We start from the raw sequence: 17,429 nt of genomic DNA on the forward strand, positions 1-17,429 counted from the left end.
ATTTAATATTTTCAGACTGGAGTTGGTTGTAACCAGGAAACCTAAACAAGAGGGTGGGAGGATGTAGGCAGTATATCCTTCAATGCTATTTTGTCTCTATTTTGTTCTTGTTGCTTTGGGTCATTTCTCTCTACAGCTGGATCAAGTCTTACCCTGAGTCAGCATCAAATCTTCAAGAAGTGGAAGAGATACATACCAGGAGCTGACAGATCAGTAGGACGAAAGTGCCGAGGCTAGCCCTTTGCTCTTCCATTTTGTAAACAAGGCATCTAGTTCACTTGAGCTCAGTCAGGAGTCCCATTGATTGATTTCCAAGTGAAGTGTCGACTGCCTGTCAGATATGTCCAGTCCGTTGCCTATCAGCTCATGCATCCAAGGATAGTTCTGGGTATGACCTAGCACCGTGTTGCAATGTCAAACGGTTGGACAGCCAGTGCCTGGTACTGTGCTAGACTTTTATTAGACCCTTGAATCCTAACAAGACCGAGACATTGTAGCGTTACCCCACTTTTGACAGCGGAGGGCATGATGTCTCCCTCAACAGCCTAGTCCCAAAGTCACACAGCTGTAGGCACCTGGGCAAAGACTTCAGACCTTTGTTTGTTTAATTTCAAAGCTCCTTCCCCTTTCTTTTTTCTTTTTTTCTTTTTTGCCTGCTTGATGACTTCCACCCCGCTGTGGTTCCTTATGTTGAGAAGTCTCAGAAGTAAATAGATAGTCTGGGCTGATTATTCTCAATTTGATGATTTGTCAATCTAGCTCTAGAAGAGAAAAATAGACAAAGTCGGGCTGTTTCCTCCCCTGTGCCAGCCCCCTCCCTGCCCCAAGTCATTCTGGACTTTGCTTAAAAATAGTTGTGACTGCTCATTTAAAAACCATGCTGTTGCCTTCCTGGGTCAAATGGGACACAGGCATGTTTGGGAAAGGCAAGATTCCATAAGAATAAAAATAATGGTTTTCTGTGTAGGATAGACACATCAGGAAAACTTAACTGTAAGCTCTGCCCAACACCTAGAGAGGCTGTGATGTCAACATGACCTGAACTTGCCAGGAGAGATTTCTCTCCGCACCAAACATAGCCAGGTAGGTCTGGTGGTTGAAGCCTAGCTTGGAAGTAGGATAGACCCACTCTCATGGTAACAGCCCTTCTTGTTCACTCACAGCAGGTAGGATTGTGAATGCCGGGCTACCAAGCATGCTAGTAGACACTGGAGATTTTAAAATATGAGAATTTTCTCAATAGGCCATTTGGAAGAGGGGTAACACATTACTGTTACAGTGTGTGGTGATAAAAAGAGCCGTGCATCTGGAGATACTGGTAGAACTGTTAGGAAAAGGGAATAGAGGGACGGAGAGGATGGCTTGGCCTACCTTGTAAACATAAACACCTAAATTCAATCCCCCAGCACCCACATAAGTATCACCCTGTAATGCTAACACTGGGAAGGAAAATACTGGGAGAGCCTTAAGGCTCCCTGGAAAGCCAGACTAACTGAATCATGATCTATAGGTTCAGGGAGAAACCCTGTCTCAAAATATCAGGTGGAGATGCAGTTGAGGAAGACACCTGACATTGATCTCTGGCTTACACACAGACACGCACGCACACACACACACACACACACACACACACACACACACAGGCATGGACAGACGACGATGATAATAAAGAAAAGGAAAAGGAAGTCAATACTGTTCTCAAGATTGGGCATCTTCTATTGGAGGCCATTGGGACAGCAGGTATAAAGGCTCTTCTTTATAGCCTTCCTGCTTGTCACCACTAGTTTGAGCGGCCAAAGGGAGCATGGAAGTGTGTGTGTGTGTGTGTGTGTGTGTGTGTGTGTGTGTGTGTGTGTGTGTGTCTGTGTCTGTGTCTGTGTCTGTGTGTGTGTGTGTGTTGACATGTCAACACTTGGTGGCTTGCACCCAGAGGGGTGGTCTCCAGGGCCACCGTTCTCTGACTCTGCTGTACTTAACCAAGGCAGGTATCTTGAAATCCAGGAAGTCTGAGGTGGCACCCTTCCTCATTCTGTCTGCTTCCTCTCACAGGAAGTCAGCATGCAGAGTTTTCATACACAACAGAAAGTGTCTCTAGCTTCTAACCCCTGCTGGACACTGGGCCCCTCTGGCAATGAGTTTTGGAAATGGGAGTTTTGGAGGGAGAGAGATGGTGGGCAGGGAGCGGGAGTCTGTGCAAGCCGTTGGAATGGATTTACCTCATCCATGTCTTAACACTTTCTAACACCCAGTATTCCTACACCCAGTCCTTCCTGTGCCTCCACCTGACTTCACATGGCCTCTTCTAAGTCCAGCTTTCTTCTCTCTGTGTGTAAACATGTGTGTGCGTGCATGTGTGTATGTGGAAGAATAGACCAGCCTTGGCATCATTCCTCAGATGCCATCAAACTAGCTTTTGAAGCAAGGAGTCTCCTTTTTCCTGGATTACTCTAATAGGCTAGGTTGACTGGCCAGCAAGCCTGAGGGGTATACCTGTGTCTGCCAACCTAACACTGGCATCACACCTGTGTGCCACCACACCTGGCTTTTTAAAGGTGGATTCTGGGCAGTCACACTAAGTCCTCATGCTTGGATGGTAAGGACTTTACCGGTTGAGCCATCTCCCCACCTTCTTCCTTTATGGGTCATGTGATGATCCTGAGGTACTCGGCACATGCTGGATAGTCTCATCTCAAAGTTCCCAATTTACTCATTCTCACCGTCTTTCCTGTGTTAGACAATGTGTTCTTGGGTTCTATGGGTTTGGGTGTGGACTTTTGGGGCTGATATTTTTTTCTGTCAACTTCAGTAAATGTTTAATAAGACCAAACTAATAAGACCACTGATTTAGTTTCAGATGCATTCAGGAGGCATGAGCAGGGAGGCCCTTTTCTCAGATCTTACTTGGACAAGTGGCAAGGGATCCCCACAATGGCAAAGCATGGAGTTCTGAAACAAAACAAAACAGAACAACCCACAATGAGGGGCTGTCCCCTCAGACTGTGAGCTGAAATAAACCTTTCCTTCCTTACCTCTGTCTTCCTTCCTTCCATTTTTATTTTAATCCTTCTTTCCTTCATTCCCTCCCTCTTTCTATCCTTTCTTTCTTTTTTCCTTCCTTCATTCCTTAGTTTGCCTTTCTCAGGGACTTTGTAACATCAATGGAAAAAAGTAACTGATGCAGTTTCCTATAGTCATAATCTCTCTCTCTCTCTCTCTCTCTCTCTCTCTCTCTCTCTCTCTCTCTCACACACACACACACACACACCAACATTATAAGTAGTGCTATAAACCAAAGGTGGAAACAACTCAGGTGTCCATCATAGACAAATTGTAGTCTGTACAAAAGTGGAATATTATTCTGATTTTGAGAAGTAAGGAAATTCTGACCTATGCTCCAGTATAGGTGAACTGTGAGGACATTTTCTAAATTAAACAAGTCCGCCTCAAAAGGACACATGCTGTAGGAGCCTACATAGAAGTTCTCTGGAGTAGCCAAATTCATGAAGTGGGGGAGGAAGAGGAGGAAGAAAAGGAGGAGGAGGAAGGAGGAAGAGGAGGAAGAGGAGGAAGAGGAGGAGGAGGAGGAGGAGGAGGAGGAGGAGGAAACCAGTGGCACCTTCACAGTCTGTAGACAGTGGGAAATGAGAAGTCTATTTGATGGGGAGCATTTCCGTACAGAAGGTAGAAGGGAGATGGGGAACAGTAGTTGTGACCTTGCCCAACAGTGTGAGTACAGTTAGTCACCATATGCCCACTCATGGATAAGACAGTGAGTGCATTTCGGGCTGTGTTTAGTACAATGCAATCTTTTATACTTATTTCAACAGCCAAGTCTAACACAGACTATTCTGCTCTGAATGACAGAGATGTAAACACACTTTGCAGAGAGCCAGTCACACAAAGATGAAGAAAGGGTACTGCCATGGCTGGTGTCAGGTAAGGACATCATTTAGGGCTATGTGGCAGGCCATAGGACAGGGGAGTAGGCGGGGGTGGGGGTAGGGTGGAGGGGAGGGGGGTCGGTGCCACTGTGAGTTGGGTGAAGAGAGAGAGAGAGAGAGAGAGAGAGAGAGAGAGAGAGAGGGAGGGAGGGAGGGAGGCTGGTGGGCTCCATCCCTTCCTCGCTGCTTGTTTCTAAGGCTCTAACTGTGTCAGCCTGCTGAGGACCAAGGATGTCAGAGAGACCCGGTCACTCTTCCCAGAGTTGGTCTCTCCTATTCCCATCCTGGGATCAAAGGGACCCCCCTCCACAGGAACCCCTTGTTTATTTCCCCAACTTCCTGATGACCTAGTTTTGTATCTCTGTGCTTTCTTCCTCCTCTCCCAACCTCTGGTCCATCCCACTCCAGCTGTGTTGGAAGGAAAAGGCTCTGACCTTCCATTCCAGATGGTGGCCCCTGGGCCACATGCCGGTGGGAGCCTAGCCAGGTCCTTGCTCCCTGTTAGCCTTTATTCTGTGTCTGTGGGGGATCACAAGGATCAGGGGCAGGAGTGTTTCTTTGTTCTTCCAGCCTCCCTGAGCAGGGTCCCTCCTGGAGCTGAGGCAATCGGCCATATGTTTCTCTCTTGGGAAAAACAATCTGAGTTTATTCTGATCATAAGCAATAAGTGCACACACAGTGAACAGACTTGGATATTACAGAATGCAAACAAACAAACACACACCACCAAACCCAAAACACCAACACACCAAAAAACAAAAAAAAAAAAAACAAAAAAAACAAAACACTACTCTTAAAGAATTAGCCATATCATCTTATATGAGAAAAGTCATCGGCATTTTCTGAACATAGGTGTCTCTCGCTTAGCGTGTGGACTTGGTTCTATAAAACCTTATCCCTGTGTGCCCCCAAATCTGGGAAGCTCGAATCTCATATCAATGATATAATATTGGCATATAACCTGGCCCTTCCTTGTGTGCACTTTAAACATGTCCAGATCACTTGTAATCTCTAATACAATGTGGAAGCTATGTAAATAGTTGTCGTATTGTATTGTTTGGGGGACAGTAATAACAAAAAGGGCCCTTCGGTGCTCCACACAGACATGATTTTTCCCCAAATATTTTCCCCAGTTGATTGAATATACACATGCAAACCCCACACATTTGGAGAACCAGATGCTCCCTCTCAGTCTGTTTATATCTATCTGGCTGTGCATGGGGGTGTATTTTTATCATTCGTATATTATATACACAATGACAACATACTTAATAATATAAATAATAAGTACTTGTAATATATTTGCTCATATAGGTCTGTTCTCTTAGAAGCTGTTTGCCCTGTCTGTCTGTCTGTCTGTCTGTCTGTCATTCTACCTGTCATTCTATCTCTCTCTCTCATTCTGTCAGTCTGTCTGCCTGCCTGCCTATCTATCTATCTATCTATCTATCTATCTATCTATCTATCTATCTATCATCTGTCATTCTACCTGTCATTCTATCTGTCTGCCTGCCTGCCTATCTATCTATCTCTATCTATCTATCTATCTATCTATCTATCTATCTATCTATCTATCTATCACATGGGTAGTAAGTATTATGTTGTGTGTGTGTATGCATGTTTGCACATGTGGGTGTATTGTGTGCAGGCGAGACGGTGAATATGGAGGCCAGAGGTAGGAATGGAGCGTCTTCCTTGTTAACTCCACACTTTATTCCCTGAGCCAAGGTCTCTGGCCAAACCCAGAGCTCACTGCATCTGCTAGTCTTGCTAGCTAGCATGGTCCTTTGTCTCCACCTTCCCAAGTGTTGGGATCACAGGCAGCCTGGCTTTGACCCGAGTACCAGGGATCTAAACCCTGGTTCTCATGCTTGTACAGCAGGCACATCATGCACTAAGTTATCTGCCTGTGCCCATCAGAGCTGCCTTCTTGTTTTAATCAGCAGTGCATTGTCATGAACACAGCTCCTTGCCTGCCATGAATTGCTTTTGGCAGGACCCCTCGCTCTTCTTTCTCCTCCCTCTCCTCCTGTCTCCATAGTGCTGGGGATGGAACCCAGGGTTCCTCATTCACCCTAACAAATGCTCTAACACCTGTTAGAACTAGAGTCCAAGACATGCCGTAGGCCATCCAATGATTGTACAGAATTCTACCCTGTGGACAGTGGTTCCTGAATCCCTTGAGTATTTATAAGGATTCCCCTGTTGATGGCAGGAACTTTCGTGGCCATGTTTTATGGAAATATGAGCCGAAAGAACCGGGTAGAGAAATCGGGGGAGAATCTTCCAAATGGGTAAAGAACATGTATAAGGTTGGAGTTTGAAATGAACGTCAGGCATCTGGGCCTCTGAGGGAAACATCTTTCCTGGTGGGCTGGAGGGGAAATAAGTTTTGTAGGTGGAGTGAGAGCCACATTGGGCTATCGGCCGTCTTCCTTTGTTGTAGACTGGAATTGAGGTGCATTGTATAAGGCATGGGCAGTTTTGTCTTAGCAGAGCTGAGCCACAGTGGCTACTGGGTTATATCCAGGTATAATCAGATATATTGCTCTGTTGCCTGCTCCTTATTGGCTCCATGCATCAAGCATTTACCCAGGATGCATAAATGGTATTTTTCTATGTAGCCAATCACTCAAAGTAGAGCAACTTAAATGACAATAAATATTATCTTTTCTGCTTTCTCTGGACCATGATTTCCAGAGTTTGGTTTGGTGGTCCTGGATCAGGGTCCCACATGAGACAGAGCTCATGAGGTCATGTGACACGGACTCGATTCAGTCTTCAGAATCTGCTTCCACTCACGGGTTGGCAGGATGCCCCAGTCCCTCACCGTGTGGCCCTCTCCAGAGGCCTGCTTGAGTGTCTTTACAACATGGTGACTGGCCTGCCCTCAGTAGGCTGAGATGCTGCCAAGACAAAACAAGAGTATTTTGGTGACCTTGCCTGAAGAATCACAATTGTCATTTCTGTAATATCTTACTCACCAGTGAGTCACCCTCATTCATGTTGGCCCCATCAACCGTGTGCATGGATGTGATTATCAGAATCCAGGGATAACTGGGTACTACCCCAGAAGCTTTCTGTTACAATGATAGGCCAGGCTGAGTGCTAAGGACAGAAGTGGAATGAGATGGTCTTGCACCCAGGAAAATGGTGGTGATGTGCACAACTGTGGTGACATTCCATCTCTGGTTGAAGGTCACATTAATGGTGTGGCAATAGAAATTGTCCCTAGCCTACAGGCTAACTCCTGCCTGCTGTGAGCATACACCACTGAATTGCTAACCTGGATTGTTTGTGATGAACAAAGTCAATGTTCATGTTTATGGTCTACAGGTTATTTCTCTCTGTCTCTCTCTGTCTCTCTGTCTCTGCCTCTCTGTCTCTCTGTCTCTGTCTCTGTCTCTCTCTCTCTCTCTCTCTCTCTGTGTGTGTGTGTGTGTGTGTGTGTGAGAGAGAGAGAGAGAGAGAGAGAGAGAGAGAGAGAGGTTTCACTCTATAGCCCATGCTGATGTTTCAATTCATTGTATAAATCTAAGCCAGCCTCAGAGTCAAAAATGTCCTCCTTCAGCCTCGTGGATGATGCAGGGATTACAGAAATGTTCTATCGTGCCAAGGATAATGCTAGTTCTTAATGCAAAGGCCATTTGTTTTATAGCAGGATATTTGGTGTGAAGAGTTGTGAAGCAGCAAAGAATCTGAACTCAGTCTGTTGCTGGGGTTCTGTACCTCACCCAGAGTCTGCTGACTCATGCCTCGGGGGTTCTCGCCTTTGTGACACTTTCTAGAACAGACTTAGACCTCCAGGACCGCAGGCAATCACCTGGCATTCCAAGATCGCCTCTTTCCTCTGGAACACTAGAATGGACTTTTCCTCCAAACACTGGAAGACAACATTGTATTTCAATGTTTTGCGTAGAGATCCCAGTCCATTCTGAGAGAAGAACTGTTTCTTACGTTTTAGATTGGAGAGTGTTCTCATGACTTGGAGAGAAAAGTCACCTTTGTGGAAGTGTGGCTCACTGAGCTACATGAGGCAGAAAAAGATGAGGTGTCTCCTGAGGTCCTCGGTGGAGAAACCCCACCTTTGAAACTGGTTTGTCTTGTTGACGTCTCCTAAGTCCCCACTGGCCTTGGCCCCCTCCTCCCTTGATACGGTGTTCCTTACAGCCCAAGTTAGAAGTTCGTACGTGGCTATTTAGTTTTAATGGTTTCTAACAAATAAATAAATAAATAAATAAATAAATGAATGAATGAATGAATGAATGAATGAATGTATGTATGTCACAGCTAACTTTCACCTGGGCCTTTTCTGCATCCCATCAGCTGTGTCCTGAGTCTCTAATGGCCACCCATTTCACAGTCAGATCACTTCTATCCTTCTGCTCCCAACTTTCTGTCTACAGGGGTGAGGTAGTCCTTCCCCAAATCTGAGACACATTTGTACAGTGTCTGAAGGGTTGACTAAACTCTGGCTCTTTGGAAGGTTTTCTTCTTCTTCTTCTTCTTCTTCTTCTTCTTCTTCTTCTTCTTCTTCTTCTTCTTCTTCTTCTTCTTCTTCTTCTTCCTCTTCCTCCTCCTCCTCCTCTTCCTCCTCTTCCTCCTCTTCCTCTTCCTCCTCTTCTTTCTTCTTCTTCCCTTCCTCCTTCTCTTCCTCCTCTTCCTCTTCCTCCTCCTCTTCCTCCTCCTCTTCCTCCTCCTCTTCTTCCTTCTCTTCCTCCTTCTCCTCCTCCTCTTCCTCCTCCTTTGGTGTTATCTGAGACATCCATTTGAAACTCCCCAGATAGCAGAGCCCAGGAGTTACAGGCCAGGACTGCTGCTCTCTTAGAGAGGAGGAAGCCCTAACATCTTTAGCAGATCACTCTCCATTTGAATTGAATCCCTTTGCCCTCCTTGCTGCAGATCTCTCAGTCATCCATCTCTGAGCTTTCCCAGAACCAAGGGCACAGCTCCAGCTGCTGCTGGCCCCAGCAGAACGGGATCTGTTCCCCCTGGTGAAGCTGAAAATTCCTTCTCATCTTGGCAACCGCATCTCAACGATGTGTGTTTGCTGATCTGTGGGCAACAGAAACTCTACAGCATTTCCCCTCTTACCACATGCTTTTGCTAAGTCATGTGTTCTTGTATGGATCGGTCCCTGTCCCCCTCACACCCTGCCCAAGGACATGATCTAATGTTTGTTTACCCCAGTGCTCCTCTTGCATAACCTAGCCCTAGTCTCTTGAAAGGATTGAGAATCAAGAGTTGGCCATTCAGCTGCCTCTCTGGCTTTGGATCAGTAATCAATTTGATCCTCATACTTTCTGGAGTTTAATCCAAGTCATTGATAAACATGTTGAATAGTAGTGGACACATGTCACAGCCCCGTGCTACTGAAAATCTTTCTGGGGTCAGAGTTCACATATTGATGGCCTGGCTGCCAAATGAGGCCTGCAGATGTGCTGTGTTTGGAGTGAATAATATTTTATGCTTCTTTTTTATTTTACCTTTGAATTAGTGGCCAACACTGGATTGTTTTTTTTTTAAAGCTTCTCCTGAACGATTGAAGCTATGTCAACACCAGAACCACAACCTAACAGCTGGAACAGCTGTATACAGTTATGTAGGCTGTAGACCGTGCACTCTACCTGGGACTTGTGCGATGAGCACATCTGGTAGTCGATACACAGGCTCTCCACTTGGCCTCTGTCCCAACTGTCCCCTGTTATCGGGCACAGAGCCCACTCCTACTTATTGACGATATCTGTCTCATTCCTGAAGGTCTCCATTTAGCAGATTCTATATCCTGTTTATCAGCATCCTTTGGGTACAATCTGTCAGCCGGCCATAAATCTAACTAATTGCACCATTTCCCAGGCCCTGTAATCTCCCTGGATTTTATGAGTGCCTTTGCCAGATGCCGTACAAAGCTTGATTATTAGCGTCCATCGCATGTCCTTGGCGTGCTAGACTATTAGGACCGAGGGAAACGGAACTGCAATGGCCTAAGCCTGGCCTGCTCTCAGGAATCTGTGTATTTACTTCGTGAGGAACCAAGGCGCTCTCCTGAAAGCATTGTTTTGGGACCTTGGAATTGAACCAGGCATTTGTAGTGAATCCACAAAGCAAGCATGCAAAACGATACCCTCCATCCTTTGGAGCTCTTGGAGAGAGGCTTTACTTCCCTTCCTTGTCCAGGTCCTTTGGCTATTCTCTGTAAGGTCTAATTGGGAATCATGCCAGCAGCTCATCTTAGAATCCTTAAGATCGAATCCCATGGCTTCAATAGTCTGTCTACTAGAGCCAGTAAGTATTCCCTGCCGGTCTCCAACTGCTGCCTCCTTGTCAATATCCTCTGCTCCAGTCAGGCTGAAATCCTCCATAGTCGTTCTCTTAAGTGTGACTTCCCTCTGTCTTCACAGGGGCCATTTGGACCCCTAGGACCATCATCAGGGCCACAGGTTTACAAGCTCTCAAAGGGCTTTTCAAGTTACCCTCTCTGCTTATGAATAGTGTCCAGGGCTCCAGCACCCTGCTTCCGGATGCTTGATTCATTGTACAGTCTCTAGGAACCTCTTGAATCTGCAACATGGAGGACCTCTGCTACTGCATGTTAGTCGAGACAGCATCAGATGCTAAGTAACCCCCAAGAAAAGGAAAAAATGAGGTAACCATCGCTTCTTGACATGAAGTCAAAGCAGGCTTGTGCAGTCAGTCAGCTACTGGCTTTACCTAAATGAAGACACAGGGCTCTCTCCCTCCACCTCCAGGCTGTGCCCTCTTCAAACCTGGCTGCCTGGAGGTCCCCACAGTCGGGCTTTGAGCTCCACCTCTTCTGTGGCAGCAGCAGAAGAGGCTGCTAGTGTCATCTAACTGCAGATCCAGTGAGCAGAGAAGGTGGTAATGACCAAATAGCTAAGTCTCATGAAGTTTCTCTATAGTTTGAAAACCACTTTCACCCACGCTAGTTCATGTTCTACTTTCTTTAGTCACCCAGAAGACATCAAGCACCTACTGCGTACCCCAAGGTCTGAGGTGAATGGTCCTCTATATCTCCTCTTTGCCCCCAGAATATCTAGTGACACTGTTGCTCTTGTTTCCCCCTTCCAGGAGTTCCCCTGGCTAAGCTGATGAGAGCTGTTGCCTGCCACCCATACTGTGACTTGGCCCATCTCTTGGACTACGTGGTTTTAATGTCTGTGTTGCTACAATTCTTTCTCTACACGTGGATCCTATTGCCAGACACTGTGAGAGCCGCCAGGGTCACCACAGCAAACAAGAGAGAGTCCCTTTAAAGATCTGCAGGTGCAACAGATCCTTTCATTTCAACTTGGAAGCTGTTGAGTCTTTCGAAGTCACAGAGACAAATGGGTTGCCTGAAGTAGTACCTGAAGTGACCAGTACAGGGAGGCTAGGGGAAGACCTCCTGCTTGGGAAGGTGCACATAAGATGACAATACTGAAAACTCCCCTGGGGCCAATTCCAGAAAGACAAAAATCCTGAAGAGCAAATAGTGAATCATGGTGTCTGGGCTGGATCCTGTCCTTGAGTCTGACACAGTGATGAACCTCTAGGCTCCCCTGCTTGAGGGGTGTGGGACTGAGAGGCAAGCGGAGACTCCCTGTCTGGGCCACCCACTTGGAAATCACACCTCATGGTTTGGCTTCAAAGTTTCAGCCCGTTCCAGGCTGGTGAAGTTCTTTCTCCTCTCAGACTTTCATGCTGTGGACCCGCTGGGATCCTGCTAAACGAAGTTCTGAGCACTGGTTATCAAGTTACCAGCGCCTTCCTTCATGTGCTTTGGTTCTGGTTCTAAGTAGTGTGGCTGCAGAAAGGGTTCCATCCACCAATCATGGCCAGCACACATGGCCAAACATACATTTGGGGATATCGGTCCTAGAGCATCTGTGACCTGGGCATGTCTCAGGCCAACCAGAGCAGAAGGAGACAGGGCTACATGTTGTAGTGAAGGTATCCTACACATCAAGGGATGGGGTCAAGGGACTTTCCAGAGGTGAGGCCTTTAGGATTTATTCAGATAAAATGGATTAAAGTCACTTGTAGCAAAAAGGTTTGATGTTCAGAAACATTTTTTTTTCTTATTTCCCCAAAGACATATGTATGCTATAAAAAGATTTGCTGAGAGAAGACCCAAGAATCCTTTGTTGTCATCTTTCTGCTGGCCGGCCAGTTCTGTGACTGACAAAAACCCAAGAAGAGAAATTCAAAGGAGGAAAGATTTATTTTAGCTCATGGTTTTAGAGGTCTCTGTACAGAGTGAGCTAGCTCTGTGCTGAGGTAAGGAACAGGCAGCTGAGAGATTGCACCATTTTACCACAAGTGCCATGACAGAGCAGGGTAGTGGGAGGGTATGGCGGGACCCAGATATTCACTTTACAACAGCCAGAAAATAAAAGGTAATGGGGGTTGTCTCTTCCCAGGGCACATCTCCTAACAGTCCCTTTAGCCCTGAATTCACCTAGGGGTCAACCCATAAATAAAGATAGAACACTCATGACCCGGGTGTCCCTGATGAATGGCTTTACCAACTGGGGACCCATCCTTCAACATATAGGCATTGTGTATTAGCTAGTTTCCCGTTGCTGAGATAAAACACTGTGAGCAAAAGCGCTATATGGAGGAAGGTGTTCATCTTGGTTTAGTCCAGAGGGGTAATGGTCTCCCAGGGTCAGGAAGCATGGTCGCTAGGGCCAGCTATAGCAACAGGAGCAGAAAGCTGAGAAATCACCTTTTATCACAGGCATGAAGCAGGGAACACAAGCTGGCTGTAAAGCAAGGCCACAAGGCTCTCAAACCCTGCTCCCAGCGACACACATGCTTCTCCCAGCACGGCTGCACCCCCTAAGCCTTCTCCCCATTCCTAAACAGTGCCACCAACTGGACACTAAGTGTCCCAGTTCCCAGGCTTATGGCTGAGGCTTTTCGCTCACATAGACAATAGCAACGATCACTTAACTAGAGTTGCTGTCAACGGCGTGATCTTCCTACAGACCGATTTCAACCTCCTTCCCCTCGGCCTCAAATTCATATGCAGAATACATTTCACAAAATGGAACTGTATCTGGAGACAGGGCTTTAGAAAAAAAATTAAATGGAATGAGGTCATGGGGTGGGGCTCTAACCCATAGGATGGGCACCTTTAAAGGAGGAAGAAAGTTGGGTGTGGTGGTGTAACCCTAACACTCCCGGGAAGCTCCAAGCCAGCCAGCCTTGGTTACAAAAGAAAAAAGAAAAAAGAAAAGAAAAGAAGAAGAAAAAAGAAAGAATGAAGCTCAGTAAAAGTGCTTGCCTTGCACACACATGAAGCCCCTGATTTCATGCCTAGCATTGCATAAACCAGTCATGATAGGACACGCCTGTAATCCCAGAGCTCAGGAGGCAGGGGCAGGAGGACTGGAAGTTCAAGGTCCTTCACAACTACAGAGTTCGAAGCCAACCTGAGACTCTGTCTCAGGGGGGAAAAAAGATGACAAGAACTCAAAAGAGAATAAAGAAGCAGAGATCTGTCTGAACACATTCATGCATGCGCGCGCGCGCGCGCGCGCGCGCGCGCGCACACACACACACACACACACACACACACGCCACACACACACAGATAACACGAGACACAGCAAGAAGGTGGCCATAAGCAAGGAAGAAAGTCCTCAGCAGGAAAAGTCAGCTGACACCTTAATCTGGGAGTTTTCAGCCTCCATGCATGAAAGAGTAACTTCCTGCTGTTTAAGCCACCCGTCGTCTACTACCATATCTTGCGATAGCAGCCTGAGCCTCTATCCCCTTCTTCTATGTGAATGCTTGTGTTTTAATTACCAAATAATGTTAGCTCCGCACGCATCAAGCTGCAGATGGCCTTTTGTCTTAATTGTAGTTTGAATTGTGTTCTCTGGCTAAGTATTCTTTTGTGTGTCATAGGTCCTGGCTCATAGTATGTCACATGCTAAATACTCACACATAAACATACGTTCTATGCTCAACGTACACAGTTGAATAAAGGCAGTTCAGCATCTACAACTTATAAGAAATATTCAGGTTTTTTTTGGGGGGGGACATCTAGGGAGTTTAAAATTTCTCATCAATACGGCAAGTAACACACATGTCTAAATTCTGCGTGTCTGTGTGCTTCTATTGGAACACATTCTTAGGTGTGCAATGCACACATTTTGGTGCAATGTGTATGTGGTTTTAATTGCCCTACAGAAAAGTGGCATCTCTTTTTACCCACCCCTAGCTTATGGGGCTGTTCCCACATGTTCAGTCACTCTTAGCTTTATCCTCTTTTTTTTTTTTTTTTTTTTAATCCAGAAGGGCAGGGTGGCACATGGGGTTTCTTCGATCAGGTACTTGCCCATCTTTGATGAGCCTCAGCGGGGCTGATGCCAGCTCATCCTTGCTTGTGGTCTAACCTATCCTTTGGGTCACGTATGAGTCACCAGGACTCTTTCCACAGATGTGTTGAATGGTCCTCATCTGTGGCCTCTTATGAGATTTTTCTGGTGCATTCTTCAATGCACTGGCTGTGATTGTGTGTGTGTGTGTGTGTGTGTGTGTGTGTGTGTGTGTGTGTGTGTGTGCGTGTTGTCAGCACATGTGTGTACAAGAACACAGAAAGGCCAGAAGAGGGTGTCAGACCCCCTGGAGCTGAAGTTAACAGGTTGTTGTGAGACACCGAAGGTGCTGGAGGGCACCCAGTTTAGGTCCTCGGGGAGAGCAGCAAGCTCTCTCCATCCACACTGAGACTTCTCTCCAACCCCGCATGAGGATCTCAAGAAAGAAAAACAACCCTGCCAAAAAGAAGGGGCTCGTGTTAAGGACATTAAACCCATGAGTATGAGTGAATGGCAATGTTTCTTATCCTGGAGAATCTAGTTATGGGGACAGAGGCTTGGGGGGGTGGCGTAACCCCTGTTTCAACCCCCTCTTATTAATACAGAAAGAAAGAGCAGCAGAAAGACCACCGCCTCTACGCTGTCAAACAGAAAAGACGCCAGATTTTAAAATGTTCAGACTTAGGATTCCTTAAAAGGTAACTTTAGAAAGCTGTCCACCCACCCATCAAAGAGGGGAGCCGTTTGAAGCCGCCCCCTCCCCAGTCCCTACCTGCTGATTATTCTGGAAAATATTATATTGACATAAGCCTACAGGACACAAAGGCTTCTCAGCGTTTGGGTGCAACCCTGTACCTATCTCGCACTCGTACAGATGGGTAACTTTGAAACAATCAAACGCATTAGAAGCTTCTTAATGAGCCGCTATCGGAACGGAAGCACGGCAAACTTCAGACAAGTGCTTTTGTGGAAATCCCGTCGTCTTTGATCCGGGAGAGTCACGGCAGGGTGGATTTATTTCAAGTTTATTATTATATATTATATTTTTTTGGCATACTGGTCCTCCCGAAATATTGGGAGATATCTTTCTTAGCAAGATGGTGGGAGACCACAATGGTGCCATCTCTTTTCATTTATCTGCAATTTGACAGGAGTGCAGTTTATTAACTTAAAAAGAAGCAGAGACATTATCTGAAGCCTGGTGACTCTACTGGGGATTGGTTCCCTCTTGTACCAGTGGGAGTCAGCGACATTTTGAACTTCCTCACCATTAAATGCCTTCCTGAGTGGTGGGAGAGCCTTTACAAAGAAGGCTGCTGCATTTATGATGTAAATTCGTTATTTTGACAGTCTTTGAGTTCTGTCATATTCACATCCAATTTAATGCCTGGCCCAAAAAAAAAAAAAAAGTCCCTTTTCTTTTAGAACACTTTAAAGATTTTCAAAGCCGTTTTCATGTACCAAGCTATTGTTATGCTTAATACATCCTGAAAGTATTTTAGCAAAGGAACTTACAGGATTCTGTTTTAAGTCATGTTGAGTTTTAAAACATGGCAGTCTTCAAATAGGCTTTGACCAGGCTACCTCTTTTAGAGAAGTTAAAAGCTACCCTTGATTTTCTTGTATACAATTAGCCAGCCCAGATGCGCTCAGCCGCAGAGGTGAGCCTTGGGAGCTGCCGCATATGTCACCGTATATATAGGGTCACGGGCTTTTCTGGACTGTTGTCTGTGAGTCTCCTACAGTTGTCTTGGGATTCTAGAATACACCTGGTGCTCCAACTGGAGGACCCTTCGCCTCCCAGAGAAGCCAACCACCGTCAGGAGGTGGACGTCATCATCACAACTAGAAGCAGTCCTCTGGTGTCTCCAGGGATGCTGCCGAGAGTCCTAGGATGTCCGGGTCAGCCCTCTGCCACAAGAAGCGTTCATCTGTGATGCTGAGGTGGTGGGAGGAAGACACAGAGGCAGCCAGTGCAGGTCTCTGCCCCCTAGGTCTACACAAGCTCTGCCCAGGCCTATGCACCTACCTAGAAAACAGAGATTCTCAACCCCACTCCACTCTTACTGAGACAGGTTCTCAAAGGAGGAGCCGTGGGATCCTGTAGGAGTCAGACGCCTGCCCTCACTGTGCACCAACTCTGCTATAGTTAGTACACTAGTGAGCATCCGTCGAATGTCACATCCTAGGCATATTTTCTTCCGAGTCTCTGTCTTGCTTGGAATGATTAACTTCTACTGGGCACACCATTTTAACAAGCTTGCTTTTTGTTTTCTCAGTTTGGGATATCTTAATAATCCTGTGGCTGGCGGAGGTAAGGGTCCTGTCTGTGTTGAATGGTGTGTGTGTGTGTGTGTGTGTGTGTGTGTGTGTGTGTGTGTGTGATGTGTGTGTGTCTCAGTTGGTAAAGTGCTTTGTCTTGCAAGTATGGGGACCTATATTCTCTCCTCAGAACTGAAGTTTTAAAAGAAAAGCCAGGTGTGCTGTCCCTACGAGCATAATTTCAGTGCTGGGGAGGCAGATACTAAAGGACCTCGTGGAGGGGAATGGGAGGGGCTGGAGAGATGGCTCAGTGGTTAAGAGCACTGACTGCTCTTCCAGAGGTCCTGAGTTCAATTCCCGGCAACCACATGGTGGCTCACAACCATCTGTAATGGGATCCGATGCCCCCTTCTGGTGTGTCTGAAGACAGCAATAGTGTACACATATAAATAAAAATAAAAATATTTTTAAAAGGGGGACCCTTGGGGCTCAGTGATTAGCCAGCTAGCCTACTTGGCAAAATCTAAGGCCATGAGAAACCACATCTAGGAAAAGAGGGTTAGTGGTGCCGAAGGAACATCACCCAAGGTTGACCGCTGAAAAGTGCACACAGATGCACGTCGATCCACCACCCTCCGTGCATCTGGGAGCTGGTGTGTACTTCAATGCCAGAGGTATATACAGAGGAGGGGATGAAGGCGGATCACAGGCAGCAGCCAATCAGAGCAGGACGGCACCTCAGCTGCAAGGGCAGGGACTCAGAGACGCTCTACTGGGCCCTGAATTAACTCTTCGGTGCCTGAATTATGGGGAGGCCTAAAAGGCACCGTGGTGGGGCAGACTAGCTAAGCCATCTGGCAGCACTCAGAAAACTGTAAGCCGTGGTCGTTAATCAGCC

The 17,429-nt window shown here is 46.5% G+C and overlaps 1 long non-coding RNA gene across 1 annotated transcript; it reads left to right on the forward strand.

Moving 5' to 3' along the window:
• The first annotated feature begins 953 nt into the window (after positions 1-953).
• Positions 954-13,159, forward strand: LOC120095201 (uncharacterized). Its single transcript, XR_015632211.1, has 3 exons — positions 954-1,083; positions 3,865-3,936; positions 11,031-13,159. It is a non-coding gene; the product is annotated as an uncharacterized LOC120095201 (long non-coding RNA).
• The last annotated feature ends 4,270 nt before the right edge of the window (positions 13,160-17,429 follow it).

The sequence above is a fragment of the Rattus norvegicus genome, chromosome 10 (genome assembly GCF_021556685.1).
Source record: "Rattus norvegicus strain SHRSP/BbbUtx chromosome 10, alternate assembly SHRSP_T2T, whole genome shotgun sequence".
NCBI lineage: Eukaryota > Metazoa > Chordata > Mammalia > Rodentia > Muridae > Rattus > Rattus norvegicus.